Source organism: Nannospalax galili, unplaced genomic scaffold (genome assembly GCF_000622305.1).
Source record: "Nannospalax galili isolate Female #2095 unplaced genomic scaffold, S.galili_v1.0 scaffold406, whole genome shotgun sequence".
Lineage (NCBI taxonomy): Eukaryota > Metazoa > Chordata > Mammalia > Rodentia > Spalacidae > Nannospalax > Nannospalax galili.
In genome coordinates, this window is record NW_008357033.1 from 5,487,968 (window position 1) to 5,495,174 (window position 7,207).

The 7,207-nt window shown below is 44.2% G+C and overlaps 1 protein-coding gene across 2 annotated transcripts in view; it reads left to right on the forward strand.

Moving 5' to 3' along the window:
* The first annotated feature begins 4,630 nt into the window (after nucleotides 1-4,630).
* Nucleotides 4,631-7,207, forward strand: part of Hrh1 (histamine receptor H1) — a 185,321-nt gene continuing 182,744 nt past the window's right edge. For both annotated transcript variants that reach the window (XM_029557087.1, XM_029557091.1), the window contains exon 1: nucleotides 4,631-4,762. The gene's annotated coding sequence lies outside the window, so the exon portion shown is untranslated. The remainder of the gene's footprint in view (nucleotides 4,763-7,207) is intronic.

The window sequence follows — 7,207 nt, forward strand, 5'->3', positions numbered from 1 at the left end:
ATAAAGATTTAAAGCCTAGGACCCAAATTGGACAATATACAAGACAATGTACTTATGCTCAAAAAATGTCAAGGCCATTGATCTAGCTTGCTTCTCCATAGCTGTGACAAAATGCTCTGACCAATATCAACTTTGGGAGGAAAGGGTTTATTTGGCTTACATCTCCTGGGTCACAATTCGTCAGGGAGCCCAAGGTAGGAACTTAGGGCAGAAACCAGGAAACAGGATCTGGAGCATTGGCTATGGAAGATAACTGCTTACTGACTTGCTCTCCTGGCCCCTGTTCAGCCTTCTTTGTTATACAACCCAGAACAACCTGCCCAGGGGTGGCACTACCCACTATGGGCTTGGCCCTTCCACATCACTCAACAATCAAGAAAATACCCCACAGACATGGCCACAAGCCTGTCCAATGGAGGCTATTCCCCAATTGAGGCTCCCTTTGCTCACATGTGTCAAGTTGGCAACTAACTATCCAGCACAGCCATAGACAAAAATTAAAGAATTGTTCTGATTAAAGAAACATGCCAATGAATGCAACATGTTCCTGGATTGGCTCCCTGAACCAAAAAATTATATTTATTTTGTTTTATTTTGGTGATGGTTTAATCTTCATGGTCAGAATCATCTAGAAGACACTCCCCCTCTGGCTTATCTATGAGGATATTTCTAAAGAGGTACTGAATACAGAAGAGCCAGACTGATGTGACAGCCTCTTCCCCTGGGCCGAATAAAAAAGCAAAAAGTGAATTAAGCACCAGCACTTATGCCACTCAGCTTTGCGACTATGGATGCAATGTGATCCGCCCCCTTATGTTTCTGTTGTGCTTTCTGTCACGATAGGCTGCATCCTCTCAAATCATGAGCCAAAGTATATCCTTCAGTTGTTTTTGTTAGGTATTTTGTCATAGCAATGAGAAAAAGTAATGCAGAAAATTGATACTGAGAAGTGGAGCTGTTTCTGTGACTACCTGACTATGTGGTTCTTATGACTCTGGAACTAATTTATGAGAAGAAAGTGGAAGATTTTCCTCTTGTGGGCTAGAGAAGCCCTAGAATGCTGTAAACAGGATATAATGTACCATTCTAGTGGAGATTTGGAAAATTAAAATCTCCAAAGAAATAAAGATAGTAAATGAGGTTTCAGAGGGAACAAGGACTCTATCAGGAACTAGGCTAGAGGCCATTTGGGTTATAATTCTGGCTAAGAATCTGGATGTATCCTGTATCCACGTTCTGAGAGCTTGAGTGAGGCTGAATTAAAAAGTAATGGACTGTTATTTGGCAGAGGAAATTTCAATATAGTATAACATTTATACCACTGCATGGTTATTGTTATTGTTATTGTTTTATTGAGGTCTATCATGAGAATTCAAAGCAGAAAAAAATGTGTGGCTTGACCATGAAAGGAGCAAGAGTAAGTTCAAAGGAGAAACCTCACTCTCTATACTGAAACAATATGAAAAATACTCTGAAGGCAAGACCCCACCCATTGGAGGCTCCAGCTTGTGAAAATATAAATTCACTAGAAAGGAAAGAGCTTAAATTGAGAATACCTCTGAAGAGGATCCCTGCTTGAAAATAACTGCCCAGGGAAGTATTTTCAAGTTCAACTGCTAAGGCACACAGAAGCCACTACAACCATGGTAGACTATATCACAAGGTGGCAGCAGAGCTTGGTAGCATCATACAGATGGTTCTGGTTTTACAAGCACGCAAGTTACAAGAGTTATAGAAAGGTACCAAGTTCCAGAAGGGCAATGTATGGCAGGGCCATATTCCCTGAGAGGAAAAATGAACTGACATTGCATGAAACTGTGAAGATAAAGCCTAAGTTGAAATGAAGACCCCAGGATTTTGACATGTCAGGGCCATGGGACATTCACCAAAGAAAGCTGCAGGCGTGGAATAAAGCTGGCCCAAGAGAGAGCTGCATGTCCTGGAGGCAGAAGAATGGAAGGGACAGAGCTACCCAAACCCCTTGGAGCACAGATAATGCCACCAGGTATAGCTCCAGGTGCCAGATATGGAGCTACAAGATTGTGATGTTTATCCTGCTGAATTTTGGTCTGTTTAGTCTGATCTTTCCTTGCTATGCCCTCATTCCTCTCCTTTGGAATAGGGATATTTACCCTGTACCATTGTATAATAGAAGAATATGATCTGTTGTTTTTTAAAAAGAGATTCACAATTTAGAGATTGCCTTGAGTCTCAGAAGGGACACTGGACCTTGAGCTTTTGTCTGCTTATTTAATTTTTTGAGGCAGAGTTTTATGTAGCTCAGAACAACCTCAAACTTGTTATGTAACCAAGGATAACTATGAAGTCCTGATCCTCCTGCCTTCACCTTCCAAATTCTGGAATTATTGATATGCATCACCATGCCAAATGAACTTCAGGCTTTTGAATAACATTAGAACTTTTGATTTGGGAGTCTTCTAGAGATTGATTAAATGCATTATGAGCTGACCATGAATCTTTGAGGGTCAGGTAGAATGTTATGATTTGAAGTGATGTGCTTAGTTGTCAGGGACACACTTGTCATGATTAATCATCATCAACCTGATTGGATTGGGAATCACCTAGGAGACATATTTCTGATCATCTCTGGGTGTGGAGAGAGATGTTTCTAGAGAGGTTTAACTAAGGAGGGAAGACTCACCTGAATGTGGGTGTCACCATCCCATGGACTGGGGTCCCAGACTGAATGAAAAGAGAAAAAGGAGAGCGAGCTGAGCACTAGCATTCAAATCCCTGTTTCCTGACTGTGTGTAATGTGCTCAACCATCTCACACATCTGCTGCCATGCTTTCTCCACCAATAGCGAACTGAATCCCCTCAAACTGAAGCAAAACAAACCCTTAAGTTGCTTTAGTCAAGTATTTTGTCATGGCAAGAAGAAAAGTAAGCTAGAAAGGGTTTTGGAGGAATAATGGATAAAATTTGCATGAGCTATGTAGATGAGATGAAATATTGTAGCAGTGTTAAGTCCCTGATTTTGAGCAATGCACTATGTATATGATGGAATGTCCTCATGCTTAGGAAATGTGTGCTGAAGGATGGGGAGGTAAAAGGATAACATGACTACGACTTAATCTCAAATAACTCAGAAATGCACGCATATGCAGTATATGCGGAAAGCGAGAATGATAAAAGCAAATGTGGAGAGTGGTGTGACCCTAGGATAAATGAAATGATTGCTTTAACAAACATGGATGGCATGACTTATTGAAGGATGGCCATTGACTGAATGGAGGGAAGTGCAGTGTTCTGGGACCGAGGGGTCCATTTCCACCTCAGGAACATGACATTCTGGTGGCCAGGACTGTTCAGCAGCATAACAAGATGTCCTGGTAGACAGGGAGTGAGCACACCATCCCTAGAGCATATAAGGAGAATGGCTGACACCTAGAAGGGGATTCTGAGTCAGTCCAGTGGAAGAACGGACTTGGATTAAACATTTCTCTTTTCCTCAGCCCCACCTCACCACAGGAGTAACACTTCCCAGAGGGCATGTTTCCAAATCTAGGCCATTAAAAATTAATTTAAAACTGGCCTTTGCACTTAAGAGTATTTTTAAGCTGAAGCTTTGTAACAAAACAATGGCCTCCTAAGGGAGCAGACCCTGATCAGGCTCATGATTACATGGGGCCTGTAGCTTCTCCTCACCTGGGCTGAGAGCCACCTGGAGAGTCAGAATCACTTCTCCTCAGCCTCATGAGAGCACCTCTCTCAGCTCTGACCATTGTGAGGCTCTGAGGTGAGATCTTCACCTGGGATGTCTTTTCCCCTAGAGTGTATTTCAGCTCCAGCCTGTCCTCTCCGCCTCCTCTGCTGCAGTTTTGGCCATACCTGCCCACTGCTGTGCTCTCCTCATGTTCTCCATCTCCCACTGCAGACCCCCAACCTCTTCTCCACACTCAGAGAGCACTCTCTAAGGCCTAGGCAGCAAGGAGAGTATCTCCCATCACCAAAGCACCACACACAAATCCTGGAGGCCCCTGCAGGACCCTGTCCAACCTAGGCTATTACCTTCAGGTCCCTTCCTCTGGCTCCAAGTCTCTCACATCCATCAGCTGATTCATTGCTGGTTCTGCCAGGGGAGCCCATCCCTGCCTTCGACCATCTTCTTGGGAAACTTCTGATGCTTCTAGATGCCTTCAGTGTGTCTGGTCCCTGCAAGAATCTCTCCTTGCACCAGCTTCTGCCCCTGCCCTGTGCTCTAGAGGCTCTCAGACTCACCCAGGTAAGCACAAGTGTGTCATCTGGGTGCTCTCTTCCCAGTCTCATCCTCCAGCTACACTGTCAGCACCATGGGAACAAGGACTTTTCCTCACCATCATTGCTCCAGCCATACTCTAAAGACAGAATGCAGTCTTCCCCATTTAACCAGTTTTATTCTCTACAGTTTCAATTACAGTTAATCAGAAAATATTACATGGAACATTCCAGAAATAAGCAATTCATATGTTTTAAATTGTGTGCCATCCTGAATACCACAATGAAATTTCACATCATCCTGCTTCATCCCACACAGGATATGACTCATGCCATTGTCCAGCATGTCTATGCTGTGTGTGCTACTCATCAGCTAGTACCTAGTAGCTGACTTGGTCACCAGACGCTGGGGACTGTCAGAATGTCACAGTGCTTTTGTTCAGGTGACCCTTGATATCCTAGCCCAAGATTGCCACAATGCCTGCCTGCATCGTTCACCTCTTCATCTCATCAACAGGCGTAATGTCAGCTCACGTCACAGAAGGTGAGTACAGCACATGGGAATGTTCTAAAAGGCCGTGTTCACTGAGCTTTTGCCACAGTGTAATGGGGTTATTCAGCGTATCACTAGTTAACTGCTGTGGATCTCTTGCTGTGCCTAATTTATAAACAAAGCTATCATAAGTGTGTGTGCAGGAGAAATAGTCTGTGCAGCTTTGGGTGCTATTCATTGCTTCAGGCATCCACTGAGGCCTTAGGACCTGTCTCCCTTGAAAAGCAGGGAGTCCTGTGACTGTGTGGATTGAAATGTGTGAATGAACAAGTGAAAAAGCTAAAATGCAGCTTAGACAGCATTTCCCAAAGAAACCAACCAGCAAATCAATGAATGGATGATCTCATAAGTGTCAGTAGATAACGAAGGGACAGAAGCTTATCCCAAACTTGGTTCGTAAACCTAGATACAGGTTCAACCCCACCCTACCCCATCTCAGATCTGATTAGTGTCTTTAGATGTGGGACAGAGACTGGAGCATTTTAAAGCCCCTGGTGACTTGAATGTAGTAGATCTGAGTGTATCAAACTCAGCCTAAGCTAGGACATCTTTGTTTGAGGTACACTATGATTACCTGCTGCAGGAGGCTAACATGGGCCTGCTTCTTTGCATGTCTGACAAGCTCCCAGTGATGCTGCTGGCTGTGGCCACACTAAGGCCCAAAGGTTGTGTTTCTTTGTCATATTTATGAACAGAAGGCAGAAATGAGCAGTAGGTTCTGCCTGCTGGTCAGGGGAAGAAGCTTCAAGTGTAGAACGGAGATTGCCCTATCAATTGTTTCCTCTTTCCTTTCTCATTTTTGTAGATGACATAGCTGAGGCATGGGGAGGGGCAGCAATTTGCTCAAAGCCTGGGATAAACCCTGGGAAAAAATGGATTTATTGAGCATTGGAGTATGTGTTAGGCACACACTTTTGATACCCATTGGCTACTAGTCTCACCTCTTCCCAGTTGATATTAACAGCTCTAGGTCCAAGTCTAGGGAAGGAAAGGCCTTGGGGTGGGGGATCAGCTCCGCCTCCCAGCTTTCAGAAGAAGGTAAGGGCTGGCCAGGCATCTTGCCTCCCCCACATCTGCACCCTGCTGCTGGGCTCTCTGCCCTGGGGAAGCAGAATGAGGACTAATGAGGGAAAGGAGGCCAGACATTGGCTCCCACTTCCCTACAAGGGATCTGCCTCGCCTTGTGGTCCTCAGGTCTCACACCTACCAGCATGGTCTCTGGTCACTAGATAGCCCTGGCTGACCTGGAACTGGCTATGTAGACCAGGCTGGCCTCAAACTTACAAAGATCCCACTACCTCTGCCTCCTCAGTGCTAGGATTAAAGGCATGTGCCACCAGCAATTTTTTTCTTATATAGAGGACAAAAAAAAAAAAAAATGATGCATAGGTAGATATATCTAGGTGCTGGGTATTCAGGTGGTCACTACACTATTCTTTTAATGTTTCTGTGGTTAAAAGTTTGCATCATGGGCTGGAGAGATGGCTCAGCATTTAAGAGCACTGACTGCTCTTACAGAGGACCCAAGTTCCTAGTACCCACACGGAGGTTAACATCCATTAGTAACTCCAGTTCCAGGGGATCCGATGCCCTCTTCTGACCTCCATGGGCATTGCACAACACAGGTGCACTTACATGCATGCAGGCAATATGCTCATACACATAAAAACTAAAAAGAATAAAATAGTTTTAAAGTTTGCATCATAAAAATATTTAGACATGATGCCAGAGTATCTAGTGAAGTTCAGTATGTGCTCTATGACCCCGAAATTCTACTCCTGCTGTGTGCCCAACAGAGAGGCAGTCCTAGTGCCCACCAAAAGATCCTGCAAGAATATCCACAGCAGCATTTCAACAGCATTTACTGCAAACCATGTAATGTTCATCAATAGAAGAATGGATAAACTGTGATATGCTCATATAACAGAATCAGAATAAACAGCTGCAATGAATAGTGGGATGAATCTCATCTATATAAGGCTGGAAAAAAGATATTGAAACTATTCTGTGTGTGATAGCATGAATGTGACACTCATAAACAGGCTAGGGCTAGCTGGTGTAAGCTTCAGGTTATGGGGGTTAATGACCAGAGGGAGGACAGAGGGGGTCCTGGGAACTTGTTGCTTTAGTGCTAGAGGCAGGGAAGTAGTGGAACACACTTATTTTTCTTTCTTTTTTAAATATTTTATTTACTATTTTTATCTCATGTGTATGTGTGTATTGCCTGCATGAAGGTAAGCACAGCCATGCCGTGCAGTGTCCATGGGGGACAGAAAAGGCTGTCAGATCCCCTGGTACTGGAGTTACAGACAGTTGTTAGCTGCCATGTGGGTGCTAGGATTCAAACCCGGGTCTTCTGCAAGAACAGCCAGTGTTCTTAACCACTGAGCCATCTCTCCAGCCCCCACACTTGCTTTTCAAACTTCCTTATTTTGT